General features: G+C 43.7%; 1 protein-coding gene across 1 annotated transcript in view; it reads left to right on the top strand.

The window, feature by feature from the left end:
• Nucleotides 1-27,500, top strand: part of LOC128703340 (uncharacterized) — a 352,588-nt gene that overhangs the window by 143,057 nt on the left and 182,031 nt on the right. The window lies entirely within an intron of this gene.

Raw genomic sequence — 27,500 nt, 5'->3', positions numbered from 1 at the left:
CAAATCGATAAATGCCACAAAGACCTCTTTAGCCTTATCTAAATACTGTTCACTTATATGTTTCACTGTAAACACCTGGTCCACACACCCCCTACCTTTCCTAAAGCCTCCTTGTTCATCTGCTATCCTATTCTCCGTCTTACTCTTAATTCTTTCAATTATAACTCTACCATACACTTTACCAGGTACACTCAACAGACTTATCCCCCTATAATTTTTGCACTCTCTTTTATCCCCTTTGCCTTTATACAAAGGAACTATGCATGCTCTCTGCCAATCCCTAGGTACCTTACCCTCTTCCATACATTTATTAAATAATTGCACCAACCACTCCAAAACTATATCCCCACCTGCTTTTAACATTTCTATCTTTATCCCATCAATCCCGGCTGCCTTACCCCCTTTCATTTTACCTACTGCCTCACGAACTTCCCCCACACTCACAACTGGCTCTTCCTCACTCCTACAAGATGTTATTCCTCCTTGCCCTATACACGAAATCACAGCTTCCCTATCTTCATCAACATTTAACAATTCCTCAAAATATTCCTTCCATCTTCCCAATACCTCTAACTCTCCATTTAATAACTCTCCTCTCCTATTTTTAACTGACAAATCCATTTGTTCTCTAGGCTTTCTTAACTTGTTAATCTCACTCCAAAACTTTTTCTTATTTTCAACAAAATTTGTTGATAACATCTCACCCACTCTCTCATTTGCTCTCTTTTTACATTGCTTCACCACTCTCTTAACTTCTCTCTTTTTCTCCATATACTCTTCCCTCCTTGCATCACTTCTACTTTGTAAAAACTTCTCATATGCTAACTTTTTCTCCCTTACTACTCTCTTTACATCATCATTCCACCAATCGCTCCTCTTCCCTCCTGCACCCACTTTCCTGTAACCACAAACTTCTGCTGAACACTCTAACACTACATTTTTAAACCTACCCCATACCTCTTCGACCCCATTGCCTATGCTCTCATTAGCCCATCTATCCTCCAATAGCTGTTTATATCTTACCCTAACTGCCTCCTCTTTTAGTTTATAAACCTTCACCTCTCTCTTCCCTGATGCTTCTATTCTCCTTGTATCCCATCTACCTTTTACTCTCAGTGTAGCTACAACTAGAAAGTGATCTGATATATCTGTGGCCCCTCTATAAACATGTACATCCTGAAGTCTACTCAACAGTCTTTTATCTACCAATACATAATCCAACAAACTACTGTCATTTCGCCCTACATCATATCGTGTATACTTATTTATCCTCTTTTTCTTAAAATATGTATTACCTATAACTAAACCCCTTTCTATACAAAGTTCAATCAAAGGGCTCCCATTATCATTTACACCTGGCACCCCAAACTTACCTACCACACCCTCTCTAAAAGTTTCTCCTACTTTAGCATTCAAGTCCCCTACCACAATTACTCTCTCACTTGGTTCAAAGGCTCCTATACATTCACTTAACATCTCCCAAAATCTCTCTCTCTCCTCTGCATTCCTCTCTTCTCCAGGTGCATACACGCTTATTATGACCCACTTCTCGCATCCAACCTTTACTTTAATCCACATAATTCTTGAATTTACACATTCATATTCTCTTTTCTCCTTCCATAACTGATCATTTAACATTACTGCTACCCCTTCCTTTGCTCTAACTCTCTCAGATACTCCAGATTTAATCCCATTTATTTCCCCCCACTGAAACTCTCCTACCCCCTTCAGCTTTGTTTCGCTTAGGGCCAGGACATCCAACTTCTTTTCATTCATAACATCAGCAATCATCTGTTTCTTGTCATCCGCACTACATCCACGCACATTTAAGCATCCCAGTTTTATAAAGTTTTTCTTCTTCTCTTTTTTAGTAATTGTATACAGGAGAAGGGGTTACTAGCCCATTGCTCCCGGCATTTTAGTCGCCTCATACGACACGCATGGCTTACGGAGGAAAGATTCTTTTCCACTTCCCCATGGACAATAGAAGAAATAAAAAGAACAAGAGCTATTTAGAAAAAGGAGAAAAACCTAGATGTATGTATATATATATATGCATGTGCGTGTCTGTGAAGTGTGACCAAAGTGTAAGTAGGAGTAGCAAGATATCCCTGTTATCTTAGCATGTTTATGAGACAGAAAAAGAAACCAGCAATCCTACCATCATGCAAAACAGTTACAGGTTTTTGTTTCACAGTCATCTGGCAGGACGGTAGTACTTCCCTGGGTGGTTGCTGTCTACCAACCTACTACCTAAATATATATATATATAAATATATATATATATATAAATATATATATATATATATGAATGGAGTTGTGTTTGTTATGTCTGATCTTCTCTTCATGGCTACTGGAATGGAGTTGTGTTAGTCATGTCTGATCTTCTCTTCATGGCTACTGGAATGGAGTTGTGCTTGTCATGTCTGATCTTCTCTTCATGGCTACTGGAATGGAGCTGTGTTTGTCATGTCTGATCTTCTCTTCATGGCTACTGGAATGGAGCTGTGTTTGTCATATCTGATCTTCTCTTCATGGCTACTGGAATGGAGTTGTGTTTGTCATGTCTGATCTTCTCTTCATGGCTACTGGAATGGAGTTGTGTTTGTCATATCTGATCTTCTCTTCATGGCTACTGGAATGGAGCTGTGTTTGTCATATCTGATCTTCTCTTCATGGCTACTGGAATGGAGTTGTGTTTGTCATGTCTGATCTTCTCTTCATGGCTACTGGAATGGAGCTGTGTTTGTCATGTCTGATCTTCTCTTCATGGCTACTGGAATGGAGCTGTGTTTGTCATGTCTGATCTTCTCTTCATGGCTACTGGAATGGAGCTGTGTTTGTCATGTCTGATCTTCTCTTCATGGCTACTGGAATGGAGCTGTGTTTGTCATGTCTGATCTTCTCTTCATGGCTACTGGAATGGAGTTGTGTTTGTCATGTCTGATCTTCTCTTCATGGCTACTGGAATGGAGCTGTGTTTGTTATGTCTGATCTTCTCTTCATGGCTACTGGAATGGAGTTGTGTTTGTCATGTCTGATCTTCTCTTCATGGCTACTGGAATGGAGCTGTGTTTGTCATGTCTGATCTTCTCTTCATGGCTACTGGAATGGAGTTGTGTTTGTCATGTCTGATCTTCTCTTCATGGCTACTGGAATGGAGTTGTGTTTGTCATGTCTGATCTTCTCTTCATGGCTACTGGAATGGAGTTGTGTTTGTCATGTCTGATCTTCTCTTCATGGCTACTGGAATGGAGCTGTGTTTGTCATGTCTGATCTCCTCTTTACAGTTACAGAAATAGAACTGTGCTTGTCATTTCTGATCTCTCCATGGTTACAAGAGTTGAGCAGTGTTCGTCACTGACAATCCTTTCTCCTCGTGCTCTCTTAATTCTTCTCTCAGTTTCTGGCAATTTGTTTAACCTCTTTTCCAATTCCTCCGCCATTTAGTTCATTACTCTAGTTAACATACGATCTAAATATTGTTAAAAGAGTCTCTCTTCCCCACCTTTGGCTCCTCCCCTCTCACAATCATTCTTTGCATGTACTATCATTTATACTCTTTACTGAGATCGCGTAGTCAGTAGTGCATATTCACTTTATATATTTAGGTTTAACACTAGTATGTAGCTGTGTAGGAGCTGTGTAGGTTATGGTGAAGGTATTAATGATTTCAGTAAATTACATTAATAATTTAATAACCATTTCACTGGTGATACGACCGTGCTTTCAGTACTTACTTCTAACCTTTCCTCCCTTCTTCCCTCCTGTCGATATCGTTTTGAGGCCCTGCTGGGACGCTGATTACTACTCTCTCTCTCTCTCTGCTAGTAAAGTTACTGGGTCTGACACCTTCCATATTGCTTCCACACATTGAAACCCTGGTACCATTATTGACCTCGTTCACCTGCGGTCAGCCCACCTCCACCCACACCCCCAGGCCAACCAGCCAGCGATTACCCAACGGAAGATCGAGCCCACACGACTCCTTGCGCTGAATTACCCTCATGCGTTCACGAAAGTTTTTAAACGGAAATGCTGCCGTGCCGGGCCATCACCCAGACCGGCGGTCGTACACACTCTACGACCCTCGTACCATCACCCAGGCCGGCGGCCGTACACACTCTAAGACCCTCGTATCATCACCCAGGCCGGCGGCCGTACACACTCTACGACCCTCGTACCATCACCCAGGCCGGCGGCCGTACGCACTCTACGACCCTCGTACCATCACCCAGGCCGGCGGCCGTACACACTCTACGACCCTCGTACCATCACCCAGGCCGGCGGCCGTACACACTCTACGACCCTCGTACCATCACCCAGACCGGCGACCGTACACACTGTACGACCCTCGTACCATCACCCAGGCCGGCGGCCGTACACACTCTACGACCCTCGTACCATCACCCAGGCCGGCGGCCGTACACACTCTACGACCCTCGTACCATCACCCAGACCGGCGACCGTACACACTCTACGACCCTCGTACCATCACCCAGGCCGGCGGCCGTACACACTCTACGACCCTCGCACCATCACCCAGGCCGGCGGCCGTACACACTCTACGACCCTCGTACCATCACCCAGCCGGCGGCCGTACACACTCTACGACCCTCGTACCATCACCCAGGCCGGCGGCCGTACACACTCGACGACCCTCGCACCATCCGTTCTTTCACTCCCGTTAACTTTTAACCAGAATGGGGGAAGCTGGGACGAATATTTTTAGCCTTCGGGGAAGAGGGTGTGGAAATTGTGGTTCCAGCGGGGAAGTGTCAGTAGACCGTACCTCTCTTTTGTGAACGCGATGATGCTCACACCAGTTGATGTGCGTGTGTGTACTCACCTAATTGTGGGTTGCAGGGGGTCGATTCATAGCTCCTCACCCCGCTTCTTTACCGGTCGCTACTAGGTCCACTCTCTCCCTGCTCCGTGTGTTTGTACTTGTCTATTTGTACTCGTATATTTGTGGTTGCAGGGGCCCTCTCTCTCCCTGCTCCATGAGCCTCATCAAACCCCGTCTTAAAACTATGTATGGTTCCTGCCTCCACTACGTTACTTTCCAGACTGTTCCACTTCCTGACAACTCAATGAGTAAAAAAAATACTTCCTAACATCCCATTGACTCATCTGAGTCTTTAACTTCCAATTGTGACCCCTTGTTTCTGTGTCCCATCTCTGGAACATCCTATTTCTCTCTACCTTCTCAATTCCTCGCAATATTATATATGTTGTTATCATGTCAACCCTGACCCTCCTGTGCTGAAGTGTCGTCTGGCCGATTTCCTTTAACATTTCTACGTAGGACCTTTCCCTTAGCTCCGGGACTGGTCTTGCTGCAAACCTTTGCACTTTCTCTAATTTCTTGAAGTGTTTGACCAGGTGTGAATTCCAAACTGGTGCTGCATACTCCAATATGGGCCTGATGTACACAGTGATGTACAGTCTTGAACGATTCCTTCCTGAGATGTCGGAACGCTATTTTTATGTTTGCTAGGCGCCCATATGCTGCAGTAGTTATCTGGTTGATGTGTGCCTCAGGAGATGTACTTGGTATCATACTCACACAGAGATCCTTTTCTTTGAGTGAGGTTTGCGGTCTTTGGCTGCCTAGCCTGTACTCTGTCTGCGGTATTCTTTGCCCTTCCCCAATCTTCATTACTTTGCATTTGGTGGGTTTAAATTCCTGGAACCAGTTTCTGGACCAGGCTTGCAGCCGATCCAAATCCCTTTGTAGTCCTGCCTGATCCTCGTCCGATTTAATTCTCCTCATTAACTTCACATCGTTTGCAAACATAGACACTTTTGAGTCTATCCCTTCCATCATTGCATTCACATATATCAAAAACAGCACTGGTTCTAGGACTGGCCCCTGTGGAATCCCGCTCGTCACAGGCGCCCACTTTGACACCTCATCACGTACCATGACTCGTTGCTGTCTCCCTGTCAGGTATTCTCTGATCCACTGCAGTGCCCTTCCTGTTATGTGTGCCTGATCCTCTATCTTTTGCACTACTCTCTTGTATGGAACTGTGTCGAAGGCCTTCTTGTAGTCCAAGAAAATGTAGTCTACACAACCCTCTCTCTATCACGTCTTACTGCTGTCACTTTGCCATAAAACTCCAGTAGGTTTGTGACAAAGGAATTCCTTCCCTGAAACCGTGCTGGCTGTCGTTCATAAGCTTGTGTGTGTGTACTCACCTAGTTTTGTGTGTGTGTGTTAGTTACCATTTTGTCCTAGGCACATGTCGATTAGACACTAGGCCTGTTGTGTGTGTAGGTGTGTGTGTGTGTAGGTGTGTGTGTGTGTGTGTGTGTGTGTGTGTGTGTGTGTGTGTGTGTGTGTGTGTGTGTGTGTGTGTGTGTGTGTGTGTGTGTGTGTGTGTGTGTGTGTGTGTGTGTGTGTGTGTGTGTGTGTGTGTGTGTGTGTGTGTGTGTGTGTGTGTGTCTTTCTGCCTTCCTTAGTGTGTGTGTCTTTGTCTGCTTGTGTGTTTCTATTTGCCTGTGTGTGTATTCCCAAATTGTACTCACCTAACTGTGGCTGCAGGGGTCAGTACTTAGCTCCTGGCCCCGCCTCTTCACTGATCGTTCCTTGGTCCTCTCACTCTCTCTCTCTGCTCCCTGAGCTTTGTCATACCTCGCCTTAAAGCTATGTATGGTTCCTGCCTCCACCACATCATCACTTGCTAGGCTATTCCACTTCCTGATGACTATGACTGAAGAAATACTACCTAACATCCCTGTGACTCATCCGAGTATTCAACTTCCAATTGTGCCCCTTGTTTCTGTGTCTCCTCTCTGGAACATCCTGTCTCTGTTTACCTTATCTATTCCACGCAGTATTTTGTATGTCGTTATCATGTTTTCCCTGACCCTCCTGTCCTCCAGTGTCTTCAGTCCACTTTCCCTCAACTTTTTTTTTTGTAGGACATTTCCCTGATCTCTGGAACTAGCCTTGTTGCAAACCTTTGTACTTTCTCAAATTTCTTGATGTGCTTGACCAGGTGTGGGGTTCCAAACTGGTGCTGCATACTCCAGTATGAGTCTGACGTACACAGTGTACAGTGTCTTGAACAATTCCTTACTAAGGTGTCGGAACGCTATTCTCAGGTTTGCCAGGCGCCCATATGCTGCAGCAGTTATCTGGTTGATGTGTGCCTCCAGAGACGTGCTCGGTGTTATGGTCACCCCAAGATCTTTCTCCTTGAGTGAGGTTTGCAGTCTTTGCCCACCTAGCCTATACTCTATCTGCAGTCTTCTTTGCCCTTCCCTAATCTTCATGACTTTGCTTTTGGCAGGGTTAAATTCAAGGAGCCAGTTGCTGGACCAGGCTTGTAGCCTGTCCAGGTCTCTTTGTAGTCCTGCCTGATCCTCGACTGATTTGATTCTCCTCATTAACATCACATCATCTGCAAACAAGGACACTTCTGAGTCTATCCCTTCCATTGTCATTCACATATACCAAAAATAGCACTGGTCCTAGGACTGACCCCTGTGGGACCCCGCTCGTCACAGGCACCCACTGTGATATCTCATCACGTATCGTGATTCACTATTACCTCCTTGTCATGTATTCTCTGATCCATTACAGTGCCCTTCCTGTTATATGCACCTGATCCCCCAGTTTCTGCACCAATCTCTTATGAAGAGCTGTCGAAGGCCTTCCTGCAGTCCAGGAAAATGCAATCAACCCACCCCTCTCTCTCGTGTCTTACTTCTGTTACCTTGTCATAAAACTCCGGAAGGTTTGTGACACAGGATTTGCCTTCCATGAAACCGTGCTGGTTGTCGTTTATACTCTTGTTCTGTTCCAGGTGCTCCACCATTCTCCTCCTGATAATCTTCTCCATGACTTTGCATACTATACACATCTGTAGATTAGTGCCTCGTTTCTGTCTCCTTTCTTAAAAACTGGGACTATATATGCTGTCTTCCATACCTCAGGTAGTTGCCCAGTTTCAAGGGATGTATTGAGGATTGTGGTTAGTAGCATGCACACCATCTTGCTCCCTCTCTAAGGACCCACGGGGAGAAGTTGTCCAGTCCAATCACCTTTGAGGTGTGTGTGTGTGTGTGTGTGTGTGTGTGTGTGTGTGTGTGTGTGTGTGTGTGTGTGTGTGTGTGTGTGTGTGTGTGTGTGTGTGTGTGTGTGTGTGTGTGTGTGTGTGTGTGTGTGTGTGTGTGTGAGTGTGTGTGTGTGTGTGTGTACTCACCTATTTGTACTCACCTATTTGTGGTTGCAGGGGTCGAGTCACAGCTCCTGGCCCCGCCTCTTCGCTGATTGCCACTAGGTCCTCTCTCTCCCTGCCCCATGAGCTCTATCATGCCTCGCCTTAAAACTATGTATGGTTCCTGTGTGTGTGTGTGTGTGTGTGTGTGTGTGTGTGTGTGTGTGTGTGTGTGTGTGTGTGTGTGTGTGTGTGTGTATGTGTGTGTGTGTGTGTGTGAAACGAGAAACAGGCACAGTACCGTGACTGGAAGTATACACAAATAACTCGCACATAGAAGGCAGAAACTTTATGTTGACGTTTCGCTCCAACTTGAACCATTAATTAGTTATAAAGTTTCTCCACTGTGCAGGTTTTTGTGTGTGTAACGTTGGTGCATTAAATGTATATATAGTGTGTACATGGGGTGCACAGTGAGTGTACATGGGGTGCACACTGAGTGTACATGGGGTGCACACTGAGTGTACATGGGGTGCACACTGAGTGTACATGGGTTGCACAGTGAGTGTACATGGGGTGCACAGTGAGTGTACATGGGTTGCACAGTGAGTGTACATGGGTTGCACAGTGAGTGTACATGGGGTACACAGTGAGTGTACATGGGGTGCACACTGAGTGTACATGGGTTGCACAGTGAGTGTACATGGGGTGCACACTGAGTGTACATGGGGTACACAGTGAGTGTACATGGGGTACACACTGAGTGTACATGGGGTGCACACTGAGTGTACATGGGGTACACAGTGAGTGTACATGGGGTACACAGTGAGTGTACATGGGGTGCACAGTGAGTGTACATGGGGTACACAGTGAGTGTACATGGGGTGCACACTGAGTGTACATGGGGTGCACAGTGAGTGTACATGGGGTGCACACTGAGTGTACATGGGGTGCACAGTGAGTGTACATGGGGTGCACACTGAGTGTACATGGGGTGCACAGTGAGTGTACATGGGGTGCACACTGAGTGTACATGGGGTGCACAGTGAGTGTACATGGGGTGCACAGTGAGTGTACATGGGGTACACACTGAGTGTACATGGGGTGCACACTGAGTGTACATGGGGTGCACAGTGAGTGTACATGGGGTGCACACTGAGTGTACATGGGGTGCACAGTGAGTGTACATGGGGTGCACACTGAGTGTACATGGGGTGCACAGTGAGTGTACATGGGGTGCACACTGAGTGTATATGGGGTGCACACTGAGTGTATATGGGGTGCACACTGAGTGTATATGGGGTGCACACTGAGTGTACATGGGGTGCACACTGAGTGTATATGGGGTGCACACTGAGTGTATATGGGGTGCACAGTGAGTGTACATGGGGTGCACACTGAGTGTATGTGGGGTGCACAGTGAGTGTACATGGGGTGCACACTGAGTGTATATGGGGTGCACACTGAGTGTATATGGGGTGCACACTGAGTGTATATGGGGTGCACACTGAGTGTATATGGGGTGCACACTGAGTGTATATGGGGTGCACACTGAGTGTATATGGGGTGCACACTGAGTGTATATGGGGTGCACACTGAGTGTATATGGGGTGCACACTGAGTGTATATGGGGTGCACACTGAGTGTATATGGGGTGCACACTGAGTGTATATGGGGTGCACAGTGAGTGTACATGGGGTGCACACTGAGTGTATGTGGGGTGCACAGTGAGTGTACATGGGGTGCACACTGAGTGTACATGGGGTGCACACTGAGTGTATATGGGGTGCACACTGAGTGTACATGGGGTGCACACTGAGTGTATATGGGGTGCACACTGAGTGTACATGGGGTGCACACTGAGTGTATATGGGGTGCACACTGAGTGTATATGGGGTGCACACTGAGTGTACATGGGGTGCACACTGAGTGTATATGGGGTGCACACTGAGTGTATATGGGGTGCACACTGAGTGTATATGGGGTGCACACTGAGTGTATATGGGGTGCACACTGAGTGTATATGGGGTGCACACTGAGTGTACATGGGGTGCACACTGAGTGTATATGGGGTGCACACTGAGTGTATATGGGGTGCACGTGTGATGCTCAGCGCATCTACGGCATTATCGTAAATTATTTAAATATTAAGGAAATGGGATATTCTCTTAATAAATTTAATTTGATCTCTCTCTCTCTCTCTCTCTCTGTATATATATATATATATATATATATATATATATATATATATATATATATATATATATATATATATATATATATATATATATATATATATATATATATATATATATATATATATATATATATATATATATATATATAGTTCCTTCACAATGTGAGAAATCACGAAATCGTTTCTATATATATATATATATATATATATATATATATATATATATATATATATATATATATATATATATATATATATATATATATATATATATATATATATATCTTGCTTGTTAAAAGTCATCTCAATAAACTGGAAATACGATCTGGGTAAGTGGTGATCCTGGAGGCGCCCCGCTGGTGAAATTATCCCTTCGCAAAGCCTTTCTTCCCCTGTATCACTATACACAGTATTCTGTCAAAGGGGAAAATATGTAATCCACGGTAGTAGTATTGTCCTGTGCTTGTCCCTTCCGTCTCGTACTCTTCAGATTAACTTTTCATGGGGAAATCTCTATTTAAAATTTCTTTTTGCATCCAGGTATAATCTGGTGAGCTGTGTTTGGTATGAGTGTTGGAGAAGCTTAGTGATGGTGACACACGGGTTGTTGCCTGTGTGATATATGAGTGTTGGAGAAGCTTAGTGATGGTGACACACGGGTTGTTGCTTGTGTGATATATGAGTGTTGGAGAAGCTTAGTGATGGTGACACACGGGTTGTTGCCTGTGTGATATATGAGTGTTGGAGAAGCTTAGTGATGGTGACACACGGGTTGTTGCCTGTGTGATATATGAGTGTTGGAGAAGCTTAGTGATGGTGACACACGGGTTGTTGCCTGTGTGATATATGAATGTTGGAGAAGCTTAGTGATGGTGACACACGGGTTGTTGCCTGTGTGATATATGAGTGTTGGAGAAGCTTAGTGATGGTGACACACGGGTTGTTGCCTGTGTGATATATGAGTGTTGGAGAAGCTTAGTGATGGTGACACACGGGGTGTTGCTTGTGTGATATATCAGTGTTGGAGAAGTTTAGTGATGGTGACACACGGGTATATCAGTGTTGGAGAAGTTTAGTGATGGTGACACACGGGTATATCAGTGTTGGAGAAGTTTAGTGATGGTGACACACGGGTATATCAGTGTTGGAGAAGTTTAGTGATGGTGACACACGGGTATATCAGTGTTGGAGAAGTTTAGTGATGGTGACACACGGGTATATCAGTGTTGGAGAAGTTTAGTGATGGTGACACACGGGTATATCAGTGTTGGAAACAAAGATTTTTGCGTCCCAGTGTTTCATTCCTTTTATATTGTAGAGTGTGTGTGTGTGTGTGTGTGTGTGTGTGTGTGTGTGTGTGTGTGTGTGTGTGTGTGTGTGTGTGTGTGTGTGTGTGTGTGAGGGTGAGTGTGATGGTGTGTGTGTGTGAGTGTGAGTGTGAGTGTGAGGGTGAGTGTGATGGTGTGTGTGTGTGTGAGTGTGTGGGTGAGTGTGTGGGTGAGTGTGAGTGTAAGGGTGAGTGTGATGGTGAGTCTGAGAGTGAGTGTGAGGGTGAGCGTGAGAGTGAGGATGAGTGTGTGGGTGTGTGGGTGAGTGTGAGGGTGAGAGTGTGGGGTGAGTGAGGGTGCGTCTGAGTGTGAGGGTGAATGTGAGGGTGAGTGTGAGAGTGAGGGTGAGTGTGGGGGTGAGTGTGAGGGTGAGAGTGTGGCGTGAGTGTTAGGGTGAGTGTGAGAGTGAATGTGAGGATGAGTGTGAGAGTGAGTGTGGGTGAGAGTGAGGGTGAGTGTGAGAGTGAGTGTATGAGTGCGAGTGTGAGTGTGAGTGAGTGTGAGGGTGAGGGTGGGTGTGAGTGTGTGGGTGAGTGTGAGTGTAAGCCTGAGTGTGAGTGTGAGTGGGAGTGTGTGAGTGTGAACCTGAGTGTGAGTGTGACTGTGAGTGTGAACCTGAGCGTGACTGTGAGTGTGAGCCTGAGTGTGAGTGTGAGCGTGAGCCTGAGTGTGAGTGTGAGCGTGAGCGGGATTGTGAGTGTGAGTGTGAACCTGAGTGTGAGTGTGACTGTGAGTGTGAACCTGAGCGTGACTGTGAGTGTGAGTGTGAGCCTGAGTGTGAGTGTGAGCGTGATTGGGATTGTGAGTGTGAGTGTGAGTGGGATTGTGAGTGTGAGTGTGAGTGGGATTGTGAGTGTGAGTGGGATTGTGAGTGTGAGTGTGAGTGAGTCAGTTCACTAAACAAATTCTCTCCTCAACATTTACATTATTTCCCACAAACTTTAAACACAGAATTTACCAGGAAATAATTTCTGGGAGATATATTTTTAACATAATCCTGAAGTTATAATAATTGATACGCACGTCATTACTAACCCAAAACTCTAATTCTGAATAAATTATCATTTTTTAAGCGAAAATAAGATTTTTAGTACAGGTCGGAAAATGAGATAGTTAATAAATCCATTATTATTATTATTATTATTATTATTATTATTATTATTATTATTATTATTATTATTATTATTATTATTATTATTATTATTATTATTATTATTGTTATTATTAGTATTATATTATTATTATTACTGTTAATGAAGAATAATAATGATAAAATAATAATAATAATGATAATAATAATAATAATAATAATAATAATAATAATAATAATTATAATAATAATAGTATTATTATTGATAATAATAATAATTAATTAATTAATTAATTAATTTGTTACCTTGGTGTCAGAGTGAACGTGTGGAAGGTTGAGAAGCGTCCATCAGAAGACACTCTTAACCGGGGATCGAACTGACGTTCCTTGAAGCTCGTATCGTTTCTTCACCTGACCATCCAATCCCCCACTCTCACAATACTTTATAAATATCTATACATATAATACAGATATAAATATATTAGTCATTTGGAAGCATTTCAGAGGCGTGTGGATACGATCCGGTGTTCTGCACTCCGTGCCTGGGCAGCCAGACTTCGCAAATGCCCTACTATACTAGATTTTTTACCAAGGACATGAAAGCGAACTTGGATGTAATCTAGAGTAATTTTATGCCGCTCCAAAATCGAAACTTATTCGATAAGTTGTTGTAGTTGCCATTAAATGAAAATACGGTAAACCTGTGTCAGTGTATTGCACACAAATATACAGTAGTCGTGGTAAACTTTGGAGTTAGGTATTATTGTTTTTGGGTACCCATGTGCTACCTTGCCCTCCACTGTATGAATATTGTTTACGAAATAAACAGTAGGTACTGTACGTGGGATGATTAAAAGGAGCACAATAAACCAGCCTCTACCGTTCACATTAAACAAACCACTACCGTTCATAGGATCACTGAAGTGTTCACAACAAGCCAGTGCCGTTCATATGACGACTGTGACGTTCACAATAAACAGACCGCTTCCGGGGATCAGAAATAATCATGGTCACCCACCAAACACTCACACTACTCCACTTACTGACCAACACGTTACTAATCTTGCCTTGGGTATCCTCCCAGCGGCTCCTCCCTCACATCAACGTGACAAAACAAGCATTAAAGTCATACCTCTCCGTGTTGGGCATCAACCAAAAAATATATTCCACAAAGATCAAAATCCACATAGTTCGTTCACTTTATTTAGAGAATGTAATATGCAGCTAAGTATGTGAAGCTAACTGGGTAACAAACTCCTGTACGATCAGTTGTCTTGACAATGGAGGCGAGGTGTATGTCATTATATGTCTCCGCCTTAGGTACGAGGGGGCACGTACCTAACCAGATTAGGTATTATTGGTGCCGCTGCAATATGTAGGGGTGTTCACGGTCTTTTGTGTTGCGGAATGTTGTTGATTTCTAATGTGTAGAAATATTGTTGGTTTCTAATGTGTAGAAATATTTTAGGTTTCTAATATGTAGCAGTATTGTTGGCTCATAACGTGGTACCCAGATGGAAAACTTTCATGTGGTTGACTGAATTTTTTTTCTTATTCCAACTTTTCACTTTAATTTCGCCCATAACACCAACCCTTATCCATCTGGTTTCAAATTCTCCAGTCTGCTGCTGCGTGGTATCTAAGGCAAGATTCATGGAACAACATAGACGATCCCTACTACCAAGTTGCAAAACTTGCTTCAAGATTCAAAAGATGGCTCTGATAACTTCCGAAACCCTCTGCTGCTTAGCTTCAAACTTTCGAAAACGTTAAATTAGGTTCAATATATATGAGTCTGCCCCTTCTCTTCTTCTATATAAAAAAAAACCTGGAATCCGTGCGTTTACTGGGGAACGCCTCTCCTTATTGATTTCAAACCTTCATATCGGGTATGTCTTCCAAAAAGCAAGGTTGGTACTGTTAATGGGGGGAGCAAAGCTAATTTTATAAATTAAATAGTGGAGACAAATGGTTTTTATGACTTGACGTGCTGTTGGAGTGTGAGCAAAGTAGCATTTATGATGGAATTCAGGGAAACCAGTTATCTGGACTTGAGTCCTGGAGGTGGGAAGTACAGTATCTGCACTCTGAAGGAGGAGTGGAGATATGTTACAGGTTTTTAGCTGTAGTGTAAACACACTTCTGGCAAGACAGTGATGGAGTGAATGATGGTGAAAGTGTTTCTTCTTTCTCGGGTCACCCTGACTTGGTAGGAAACGGCCGATGTGTTAATAAAAAAATAACTGAGTTGATTTCCTTCAGTAAGTAGAGAAATATTTTTATTATCAGTGTCAAAATATTTAGTGGGTTTGTATTCGAGAAGGACCTGCCAAGTATGGGCCAGTAGGTCTGCTGCTGTGCTCCTCCTTATCTTCTTAAGACTAGACTGTTTAGGCGCAAATTTTAAATATTAATAAAATCGTTATACATATTTAGAATCGCTGGATTCAAACCAATTCCTGGCAAATGCCTCTCCGGATAGACTTCAAACTTCTAATGTTGACGACATTTATTGAAAGAAAGTTTGACTTTTACTGTCAGATATATATGTTAATTTTAAATTGTCAGTTTTATTAAATTGGTTTCCGTGTGAGAACTAAGGAACGTCTCTCCTGGTAGGTTTCAAACGCTCATAGCTGAAGTATCTTAATTGGAAGTATATATTTATTAAATTTGGACTTTATAGCTGCCAATTTGCCAATTTTATATAAAAAAGATATATTAAATTGTACTTTTTGAAAAACACATAATATAAAAGTATTTTTTAAGGGAGTAAAGAATTTGAAATAGACAACAACAATTGCAAGAAAAGTGAGAAATAGACAACAACAATTGCAAGTAAAGTGAGAAATAGACAACAACAATTGCAAGTAAAGTGAGAAATAGACAACAACAATTGCAAGTAAAGTGAGAAATAGACAACAACAATTGCAAGTAAAGTGAGAAATAGACAACAACAATTGCAAGTAAAGTGAGAAATAGACAACAACAATTGCAAGTAAAGTGAGAAATAGACAACAACAATTGCAAGTAAAGTGAGAAATAGACAACAACAATTGCAAGTAAAGTGAGAAATAGACAACAACAATTGCAAGAAAAGTGAGAAATAGACAACAACAATTGCAAGTAAAGTGAGAAATAGACAACAACAATTGCAAGTAAAGTGAGAAATAGACAACAACAATTGCAAGTAAAGTGAGAAATAGACAACAACAATTGCAAGAAAAGTGAGAAATAGACAACAACAATTGCAAGTAAAGTGAGAAATAGACAACAACAATTGCAAGTAAAGTGAGAAATAGACAACAACAATTGCAAGTAAAGTGAGAAATAGACAACAACAATTGCAAGTAAAGTGAGAAATAGACAACAACAATTGCAAGTAAAGTGAGAAATAGACAACAACAATTGCAAGTAAAGTGAGAAATAGACAACAACAATTGCAAGTAAAGTGAGACATAGACAACAACAATTGCAAGTAAAGTGAGAAATAGACAACAATTGCAAGTAAAGTGAGAAATAGACAACAACAATTGCAAGTAAAGTGAGAAATAGACAACAACAATTGCAAGAAAAGTGAGAAATAGACAACAACAATTGCAAGTAAAGTGAGAAATAGACAACAATTGCAAGTAAAGTGAGAAATAGACAACAATTGCAAGTAAAGTGAGAAATAGACAACAACAATTGCAAGAAAAGTGAGAAATAGACAACAACAATTGCAAGAAAAGTGAGAAATAGACAACAACAATTGCAAGAAAAGTGAGAAATAGACAACAACAATTGCAAGAAAAGTGAGAAATAGACAACAACAATTGCAAGAAAAGTGAGAAATAGACAACAATTACGAGTAAAGTGAGAAATAGACAACAACAATTGCAAGAAAAGTGAGAAACAGACAACAACAATTGCAAAAAATGTGAGAAATAGACAACAACAATTGCAAGAAAAGTGAGAAATATTAAAAGGTCAAATTTTTTTAATTATTTTTTTAATTTTCACATTTTTAGAGATCCTTTAAATGCTTAGCGGAAGGTCTCGGTCAGATGACCAAAAGCTCCAGCTGTGGGTCATCATATGACTAAGACCCGCGTCAGGAAACACTTGTCCAGTTTCCTGGTAAATCTTACCTGACCTTTAAATACTGTGCGTCTTAATGTCGCAGTCGACACAGGGTTGGGGTCCAGCCCCTGGACCCATTATGTACCTTTGTAATCTTTAAACTACCGCCCACAGGATGGGTATGGGGTGCATAATAAAGATACTAAACTAACTCGGCACAGTGCTGGGTATAGTGTTCTTGCCTTCCACACACTTCCTTCACAACGTCTTATCCGATCGACTTCAAATTTTCAACCCTTATCGACTAAAACTGGGAGAAGGTTCTTGCGACAATTGGTAAGTGTGGGCGCCCTCTACTCGGTTTTACATAATCATTTCTGAAATTGGTTTCTGTGCGATAACGTTAGAAAGCCTCTTCTGGTCGGCTTCAAAATTCCGGGAATACCTTACTAGGAGCATTGATGTACAGGGAGCTGGGGTTATATAATACGGGGGATACCTTTCTCGGATCATTGATGTATGGGAGGCTGGGGTTATGCAACACGGGGATACCTTTCTCGGATCATTGATACACAAGGAACTGGGGTTATGCAAGATAACATTTATGAAGGGATTCAGGGAAACTGGTTAGCTGGACTTGAGTCCTGGAGGTGGGATGAACAGTGCCACCACTCTGAAGGAGGTAGTGGGGAATGCTACGACTTGAAGGAACAATTGAACTGTGATATCTGCTTCCTTTCAGCAAGACAGTGATTGAATGAATGACGGTGAAGGTATTTTCGTCTTTGTCGGGTCAACCTGCCTTGGTGGGATGCGGCTGGATTGTAAAAAAAATTATCTTACATTTTTCTTAATCATATTTTTCTCTCTTCCATTTCTCCTCTTTCGCATCCCTGTCTTTCCACTCTCATTCTGGGCTTCCTCTTCTACTCCTTTATTCTCCATTTCCTTCATTTCTTCTCCAGTCTTATGTCTTTTTTTCCCTTAGTCTGTCTTACTGAGTACTTGAAGGTCCTTAGATACATAGCTGGAGAAATGGATGATACGGACATGCAAGAAATGGGTGACACTGCCACGTACAGCGGAGGGGCACTGCTACGTACAGTGGGGGACATTGCCACGTAAAGTGGGGGACACTGCCACGTAAAGTGGGGGACACTGCCACGTAAAGTGGGGGACACTGCCACGTAAAGTGGGGGACACTGCCACGTACAGTGGGGGACTGCCACATACAGTAGAGGGACACTGCCACGTACAGTGGGGACACTGCCACGTACAGTTGGGACACTGCTATACTCTGGCTGTCTTTCATTACCTCACCTCCGCCTCGTCCCTACATTAGGCAGCCTCACGCTCCTCTTCTTATGGACGGTCACGGACACTCCAAGAACCACTGACGCAATCTCATTAGCCAGGCATCACACCTACACGTACGTACACACGCGTACAAACACACACACACACACACACACACACACACACACACACACACACACACACACACACACACACACACTACAAGAAAGGGGACTACACGGGAATGAGGAACTTCTTGAACGGGGTTCAGTGGGACAGAGAACTGGCAGGGAAGCCAGTTAGTAAGATGATGGAATATGTAGCAACAATGTGTAAGGAGGCTGAGGAGAGGTTTGTACCCAAGGGTAACATGAACAATGAAAACGCCAGGATGAGCCCATGGTTCACCCAAAGGTGCAGGGAGTCAAAAACCAAGTGTGCTAGGGAATGGAAGAAATATAGAAGGCACAGGACCCAGGAGAATAAGGAGAGCAGTCATAGAGACAGAAATGAACAAGCACAGGTAAGAAGGGAGGCCAAACGACAATATGAAAACGACATAGCAGCGAAAGCCAAATCTGACCCGAAGCTGTTATACAGCCACATCAGGAGGAAAACAACAGTCAAGGACCAGGTAATCAGGCTAAGGAAGGAAGGAGGAGAGACAACAAGAAACGACCATGAAGTATGTGAGGAACTCAACAAGAGATTCAAAGAAGTGTTCACAGAGGAGACAGAAGGGGCTCCAGAAAGACCGAGAGGTGGGGCACACCACCATGTGCTGGACACAGTGCACACAACCGAGGAAGAAGTGAAGAGGCTTCTGAGTGAGCTAGATACCTCAAAGGCGATGGGGCCGGATAACATCTCTCCATGGGTCCAGAGAGAGGGAGCAGAGGCGATATGTGCACCACTAACAGCAATTTTCAACAAACCTATCAAAACAGGGAGATTACCTGAGGTATGGAAGGCAGCAAATGTAGTCCCAATTTTTAAAAAAGGAGACAGACATGAAGCACTAAACTACAGACCAGTGTCACTGACATGTATAGTATAAAAAGTCATGGAGAAGATTATCAGGGGAAGAGTGGTGGAACACCTAGAGAGAAATGATCTCATCAACAGCTGCCAACATGGTTTCAGGGACGGGAGATCCTGTGTCACAAACCTACTGGAGTTCTATGACAGGGTGACAGCAGTAAGACAAGAGAGAGAGGGGTGGGTAGATTGCATTTTCTTGGACTGTAAGGAGTTTGATACAGTTCCACACAAGAGGTTAATGCAAAAACTGGAGGATCAGGAACAGAAAACAGGAAGGCACTACAATGGATCAGGGAATACTTGCCAGGAAGACAGCAGCGAGTCATGGTACTTGGCGAGGTGTCAGAGTGGGCACCTGTGACGAGTGGGGTCCCACAAGGGTCAGTCCTGAGACCAGTGCTGTTTCTGGTATTTGTGAACGACATGACGGAAGGAATAGACTCCGAAGTGTCCCTTTTTGCAGATGATGTGAAGTTGGTGAGAAAAATTTCATTTGGACGAAAATCAGGCAGAACTACAAAGGGATCTGGACAGGCTGCAGACCTAGTTTACCTGGAGTTTACCTGGAGTTTACCTGGAGAGAGTTCCGGGGGTCAACGCCCCCGCGGCCCGGTCTGAGACCAGGCCTCCTGGTGGATCAGAGCCTGATCAACCAGGCTGTTGCTGCTGGCTGCACGCAAACCAACATACGAGCCACAGCCCGGCTGATCAGGAACTGACTTTAGGTGCTTGTCCAGTGCCAGCTTGAAGACTGCCAGGGGTCTGTTGGTAATCCCCCTTATGTGTGCTGGGAGGCAGTTGAACAGTCTCGGGCCCCTGACACTTATTGTATGGTCTCTTAACGTGCTAGTGACACCCCTGCTTTTCATTGGGGGGATGGTGCATCGTCTGCCAAGTCTTTTGCTTTCGTAGTGGGTGATTTTCGTGTGCAAGTTCGGTACTAGTCCCTCTAGGATTTTCCAGGTGTATATAATCATGTATCTCTCCCTCCTGCGTTCCAGGGAATACAGGTTTAGAAACCTCAAGCGCTCCCAATAATTGAGGTGTTTTATCTCCGTTATGCGCGCCGTGAAAGTTCTCTGTACATTTTCTAGTCCAGCAATTGGCTCCTGGAGTTCAACACCACCAAGTGCAAAGTCATGAAGATTGGGGAACGACAAAGAAGACCGCAGACGGAGTATAGGCTAGGGGGGCCAGAGACTACAAACCTCGCTCAAGGAAAAAGATCTTTGGGTGAGTATAAAATCAGGCACATCTCCTGAGGCGCACATCAACCAAATAACTGCTGCAGCATATGGGCGCCTAGCAAACCTCAGAACAGCATTCCGACATCTTAATAAGGAATCGTTCAGGGGATATGGGAGTAAGAGGGTATGTATAGGCAGGGGATAGGCAGGTGAAGTGGTAGGAGAGATGATTAGCGGAGGTTGGTAGGTAATGTGAGGTCACTGGTGACTACAACTTCACCTCTCATTACTCTACCCACCACTCCACACTACTCACCCTCTCACTACTTTAACTAAACATAAATAAATGGAAATAAGAATAAATAACGGGGACAGTGAATATTACTATTCTACTCAAACACAGTTTATTATTAAGTCCTTGTACAATAATATACTTGGGAACAGGAGTACATCATTGAGGTTTAGATAAATGGGATGGTACACATAAGCAGTGAGACAGGGAACACAATCAACTTGACCAAAATGAATATAACTTACAATATAGTACAGAGGACAGTTCACTACAGGAACTAAGCCCCAGGTCCCAAGACCTACACAGCACGAGTACTGCTCCAAGCCAGTACTCTGCCCAATGTCTCCAGCAGTCTCTTATAATGAACTATCAGACCACATGTACAATGATAACAAGCCACATATAATGATCTATCAAACCACATATATAATAAGAAGCCACATATATAATGATCTATCAAACCACATATATAATAAGAAGCCACATATATAATGATCTATCAAACCACATATATAATAAGAAGCCACATATATAATGATCTATCAAACCACATATATAATGATAAGACACATATATAATGATCCATCAAGTAACATATATAATGAACTATCAAGTCACATATACAATGGTAACAAGCCACATATATAATGATCTATCAAGCCACATATATAATGATCTAACAAGCCACATAGATAATGAACCAACAAATCACATATATAATGAACTATCAAGTCACATATATAATGTTCTGTCAACCCACATATATAATTATAACAAGCCACATATATAATGATAACAAGTCACACATATAATGATCTATCAAGCCACGTATATAATGATCTAACAAGCCACATATATAATGATCTAACAAGCCACATTTATTATGAACAAATCACATATATAAGGCTCTAACAAGTCACATATGTAATGATCACATATATAAGGATCATTTCTAACATACAGAGGTTGAAAGGCAGTATACATAGGTGAGGAGCGAGGTGTGAGTGACGCATGGTGACCTGAAGAATGATATATTGGGATGAGGACGGGTAGACAATGAGATCATGTGACTCCTGTGTTGCTAGGTAGGTGCTGCTTTGATTGGTTCAGTAGAAATTTTGAGGTTTCCTGTGTCACGTTCTATTGTGTCGGTGATGGCGATTAGCGAGGCTTCCAGATATCGTCAACGTCTAAGGTCATGTTCGGTGAGAACGAGTTGTGCCTCATCCCAGTTCATCAAATGCCCCGTGGAGTCTCTGTGGAGGACAGGCGTACCTTAAATGGTCTCTGTTACTGGTATTTCGATGCTCGTTTAGACGGACCGCAAGATATCTGCCTGTTGCACCTACCCAGCACTGGTCGCTACTATGTCACTCTTCCTGCTCCATGACCTTTATCACACCTCTTCTTAAAGCTATGTTTGGATTCTGCCTCCACTACATTACTTCCCAGATTATTCCACTTCCTGACAACTCTGTGACTGAAGAAATATTTCCTAACATCCCTGTGCTTCATCTGAATCTTTAACTTCCAATTGTGACCCCTTGTTGCTGTGTCCCTGTCCACCTTGTCGATGCCTCTCAGTATTTTATATGTCGTTATTGTATCCCCCCTATCTCTCCTGCCCTCCAGTATCGCCTGGTCGATTTCTTAACCTCTGCTCGTTAGGACATACCCGTTAGCTCCGGGACAAGTTGTTGCAAAACTTTGCACTTTCTCTAGTTTCCTTACATGCTTGGCTAGGTTACGGTTCCAAACTGGTGCTGGATACTCCAATATAGGCTTAATATACACAGTGTACAGGGTTCTGAATGATTCCTTATTAAGATGTCGGAATGCTGTTCTGAGGTTTGCTAGGCGCCCATATGCTGCAGCAGTTATTTGGTTGATGTGCGCCTCAGGAGATGTGCCTGGTGTTATACTCACCCCAAGATCTTTTTCCTTGAGTGAGGTTTGTAGTCTCTGGCCCCCTAGACTGTACTCCTTCTGCGGTCTTCTTTGTCCTTCCCCAATCTTCATGACTTTGCACTCGGTGGTATTGAACTCCAAGAAACCAGTTTCTTCACCAGGTCTGCAGCCTGTCCAGATCCCTTTGTAATTCTTCCTGGTCCTCGTCCGATTGAATTTTTCTCATCAACTTCACATCATCTACAAACAGTGACACCTCTGAGTCTATTCCTGCCGTCATGTCGTTCACAAATACCAGGGAGAGCACCGGTCCTAGGACTGACCCCTGTGGAACCCCGCTCGTCACAGGTGCCCACTCTGACACCTCGCCACGTACCATGGCTTGCTGTTGTCTTCCTGACAGGTATTCCCTGATCTATTTCAGGGCCTTCCCTGTTATCCCTGCCTAGACCTCTTTTTGCACTAATCTCTTGTATGAGACTGTGTCAAACGCCTTTTTACAGTCCAAGAAAATGCAATCTACCCACCTCTATCTCTCTTGTCTTACTGCTATCACCCTGTCTTAAAACTCCAGTAGGTTTGTGACACAGGATTTCCCGTCCCTGAAACCATGCTGGCTGCTGTTGATGAGATCATTCCTTTCTAGGTGTTCCACCACTCTTCTCCTGAGAATCTTTTCCATGACTTAGCATACTATACATGTCAGTGACACTGGTCTGTAGTTTAATGCTTCATGTCTGTCTCCTTTTTTAAAAACTGGGACTATATTTGCTGTCTTCCATACCTCAGGTAGTCGCCCTGTTTCAATAGATGTGGTGTGTGTGTGTGTGTGTGTGTGTGTGTGTGTGTGTGTGTGAGTGTGTGTGTGTGTGTGTGTGTGTGTACTCACCTAGTACTCACCTAGTTGAGGTTGCGGGGGTCGAGTCCGAGCTCCTGGCTGTGTGTGTGTGTGTGTGTGTGTGTGTATGTGTGTGTGTGTGTGTGTGTGTGTGTATGTGTGTGTGTGTGTGTGTGTGTGTGTGTGTGTGTGTGTGTGTGTGTGTGTGTGTGTGTGTGTGTGTGTGTGTATTACAACCCAGGATTCAAATGGCCTGTTACCCCGGGTGTAATGGGAGCAAATAAACACAGTAGAAAAAGTTTAGACTTATATTATCCTTCACCAATTTATAACAGCAATATGTACACTATGTACAGTAATAAGTATAGTGCACGTCACGGTAAGCAAGGCAGAAATAGAAGCCACAAGATAGCAGACCGTGCTCAACCAGCTCTAGAATGGGAATGACAAGGGCAGACAGGAGAGCGGTATCTACATAACCTCTGCGATTGCCAATCCCACCTTCTTATTGGCTAGAACCTGGTCACTAGTTGAACGATGGGGCCCCATCACCAACTCTTAGCAACCTGGTTCGCTGGTTGGGGGAGATAGCCTGTAAATGAGGGTGTGTCCATGCGCCGAATAAAGGTTACGTACTCTTTGCATGCCACAGTGTGTATGTGTGTGTGTGTGTGTGTGTGTGTGTGTGTGTGTGTGTCAGTGCTTGATGTGTCGTGTAGCATTGATACATACACAATGTATCAGTGCTAGATGACGGTGACGTATAACACCTGCCAGGTGCTATACGTCACTGTAGAGCTATCACACGTCACTGTAGAACTGCCATACGTCACTGTAGAGCGGCCATACGTCACTGTAGAATATCACACGTCGCTGTAGCGCTATCACACGTCACGCTAGAGCTATTACACGTCACTGTAAAGCTATCACACGTCACTGTACAGCTATCACACGTCTCTGTAGAGCTGCCATAGCTCACTGTACAGCTGCCTTCTATCTGCTTTTTACGAGGTTGTTGATTTTGTGAGCGTCAGAGAAACGAGAGAAGACCGTAAACACTGCCAGAACATTATGAGGCCCAGCGAGGAGGTTGGTGGTGAGTGTCAACACTGTACCTCGCACCTCTGACGTGTCGTGGTACCTCACACCTCAGACGTGTCTTGGTACCTCACACCTCTGACGTGCTCTGGTACCTCACACCTCTGACGTGCTCTGGTACCTCACACCTCTGACGTGCTCTGGTACCTCACACCTCTGACGTGCTCTGGTACCTCACACCTCTGACGTGCTCTGGTACCTAGTACACAAGGTAGGCGGAAGAAAAGTTATGGAGAGAGAGAGAGAGAGAGAGAGAGAGAGAGAGAGAGAGAGTGACTGAGAGAGAGAGAGAGAGAGAGAGAGAGAGAGAGAGAGAGAGAGAGAGAGAGGGATGGCAGGTTGGAGGTGGATGTGAGGAGAAGGGATATGGAGACTGGAAGAGGAAGGTGGAGAGGAGATGGAGAATGAGGAGAAGGAGGAGGGGAAGGACAATTGGAAGGAGAAGGAGAAGGGGAAGGAGAAGGAGAAGGAGAAGGGAAGGAGAAGGGAAGGAGGAGGGGAAGGAGAAGGGGAAGAAGGAGACATTAATACGGAGAGTGAAACACTGTCACCTGACTACCTTGACACATTCCCCTCAAAAGTAAATATTCGACTTTTTCCCCTCCCACATACCCCTCACTCTCCCCTCCAACCCCACCACTTCCCCTCCCACCTGCCCCTCCCTCTCCCATCCAACCCCCCTCTTCCCCCTCCAACCTTCCCCTCTTTTCCCCTTCAACCCTCCACCTCCCCACTCTCTAACCTCTACTCCCACATGTTACATCCCCTTTCCCATTAACTTCCCCCACACCCTTCAACCTCCCCATTTCCCAAACAAATTTATTATATAAAAATAATAATAATAATAATAATAATAATAATAATAATAATAATAATAATAATAATAATAATAATAATTTTCACAAGTACATGGTACAACTTATACAGACCATAGCTGACATCAGTGACATACTATTTAAAAAAACACTTTCTCATTCAGAGCATTTCGGGCAAATTAGGTCAATTTTGCACCCAGGATGCGACCCACACCAGTCGACTAACACCCAGGTCAGTGCTGGGTGAACAGGGACAACAGGTGTCTTCAGGAAACACGTCCTAATATTTCCACCCGTACTGGGGACCGAACCCCGGACCTCAGTGTGTGAGCTGAGTACGCTACCAACCGAGCTACGAGACACCGTCTTCCTGATTGTGAAAGACAAACCTGAGCTACCTCGAGGTTGCATACAGAAAGTAACACTTATTTCAGCCTGAAAGATCGCTGTTCCGTAGAAAAAGAAATGAAGAGAAAGTGCGAAGGAATAGGAAGGAGATGGGAAGGAGCTAAAAGATGGAATAGGTAGAATAAAAGGAGGGAGGGAAGAAAGGTAGAAATGTCTGGTGATGGTAGGAACCTACAGTGTGAATGTTGGGTGATGGTAGGAACCTACAGAGTGAATGATGGGTGATGGTAGGAACCTACAGTGTGAATGATGGGTGATGGTAGGAACCTACAGAGTGAATGATGGGTGATGGTAGGAACCTACAGTGTGAATGTTGGGTGATGGTAGGAACCTACAGTGTGAATGATGGGTGATGGTAGGAACCTACAGTGTGAATGTTGGGTGATGGAAGGAACCTACAGTGTGAATGATGGGTGATGGTAGGAACCTACAGTGTGAATGTTGGGTGATGGTAGGAACCTACAGAGTGAATGTTGGGTGATGGTAGGCATATACAGTGTGAATGTTTGGTGATGTTAGAAATCTAGAGTGTGAATGTTGGATGATGGTAGGAATCTAGAGTGTGAATGTTGGGTGATGGTAGGAACCTACAGAGTGAATGTTGGGTGATGGTAGGCATATACAGTGTGAATGTTGGGTGATGGTAGGCATATACAGTGTGAATGTTGGGTGATGGTAGGCATATACAGTGTGAATGTTGGGTGATGGTAGGCATATACAGTGTGAATGTTGGGTGATGGTAGAAATCTAGAGTGTGAATGTTGGGTGATGGTAGCAATCTAGAGTGTGAATGTTGGGTGATGGTAGGAATCTACAGTGTGAATGTTGGGTGATGGTAGGCATATACAGTGTGAATGTTGGGTGATGGTAGGCATATACAGTGTGAATGTTGGGTGATGGTAGGCATATACAGTGTGAATGTTGGGTGATGGTAGGCATATACAGTGTGAATGTTGGGTGATGGTAGGAACCTACAGAGTGAATGTTGGGTGATGGTTGGTATATATAGTGTGAATGTTGGGTAATGGTAGGAATCTACAGTGTGAATGTTGGGTGATGGTAGGAACCTACAGAGTGAATGTTTGGTGATGGTAGGAACGTAGTGAATGTTGGGTGATGGAAGGAAAGTAGAGTGAATATTCGGCGATAGTAATAAGTTCGTCCCACGAACCTACAAGTTTCTCAGCATATCAGAGTTTTCCCAAATGCTTTCTAAATCACAGCTTTTCCAACTTAAACCCACTGCTGCGAGTACTGCCTTGGTAAGGTATTTTCAACACATTATTTGTATCCCCTTTATTTATACCTTTTATCCATTTCTTTACTTTTGTCATATCCCGCCCTAAGTTCTAAGCCCTTTTTAGACAATGTAGATTCAGTGCCCTTAGTTTGATCCTCGTAGGAATGATTCCTGACCTTAAGTAGCCTATAATGAGTCGTGCCTGACCTTAATTAATCTATAATATGCCATTATCGACCTTAATTAACCTATAATGAGCCATTCCTGACCTTAAGTAACCTATAATGAGTCATGCCATTATCGACCTTAATTAACCTATAATGAGCCATTCCTGACCTTAAGTAACCTATAATGAGTCATGCCTGATCTTAATTAACCTATAATAGGTCATTATCGACCTTAATTAACCTATAATGAGCCATTCCTGACCTTAAGTAGCCTATAATGAGTCATGCCCGATCTTAATTAACCTATAATTGGCCAATTTCGACCTTAACCTATAATGAGCCATTCCTGACCTTAATTCACC

Source organism: Cherax quadricarinatus, chromosome 15, assembly GCF_038502225.1.
Source record: "Cherax quadricarinatus isolate ZL_2023a chromosome 15, ASM3850222v1, whole genome shotgun sequence".
Taxonomy (NCBI): Eukaryota; Metazoa; Arthropoda; class Malacostraca; order Decapoda; family Parastacidae; genus Cherax; species Cherax quadricarinatus.
The sequence above is the reverse complement of the archived record's forward strand: the minus strand, read 5'-3'. Positions and strand labels throughout refer to the sequence as shown.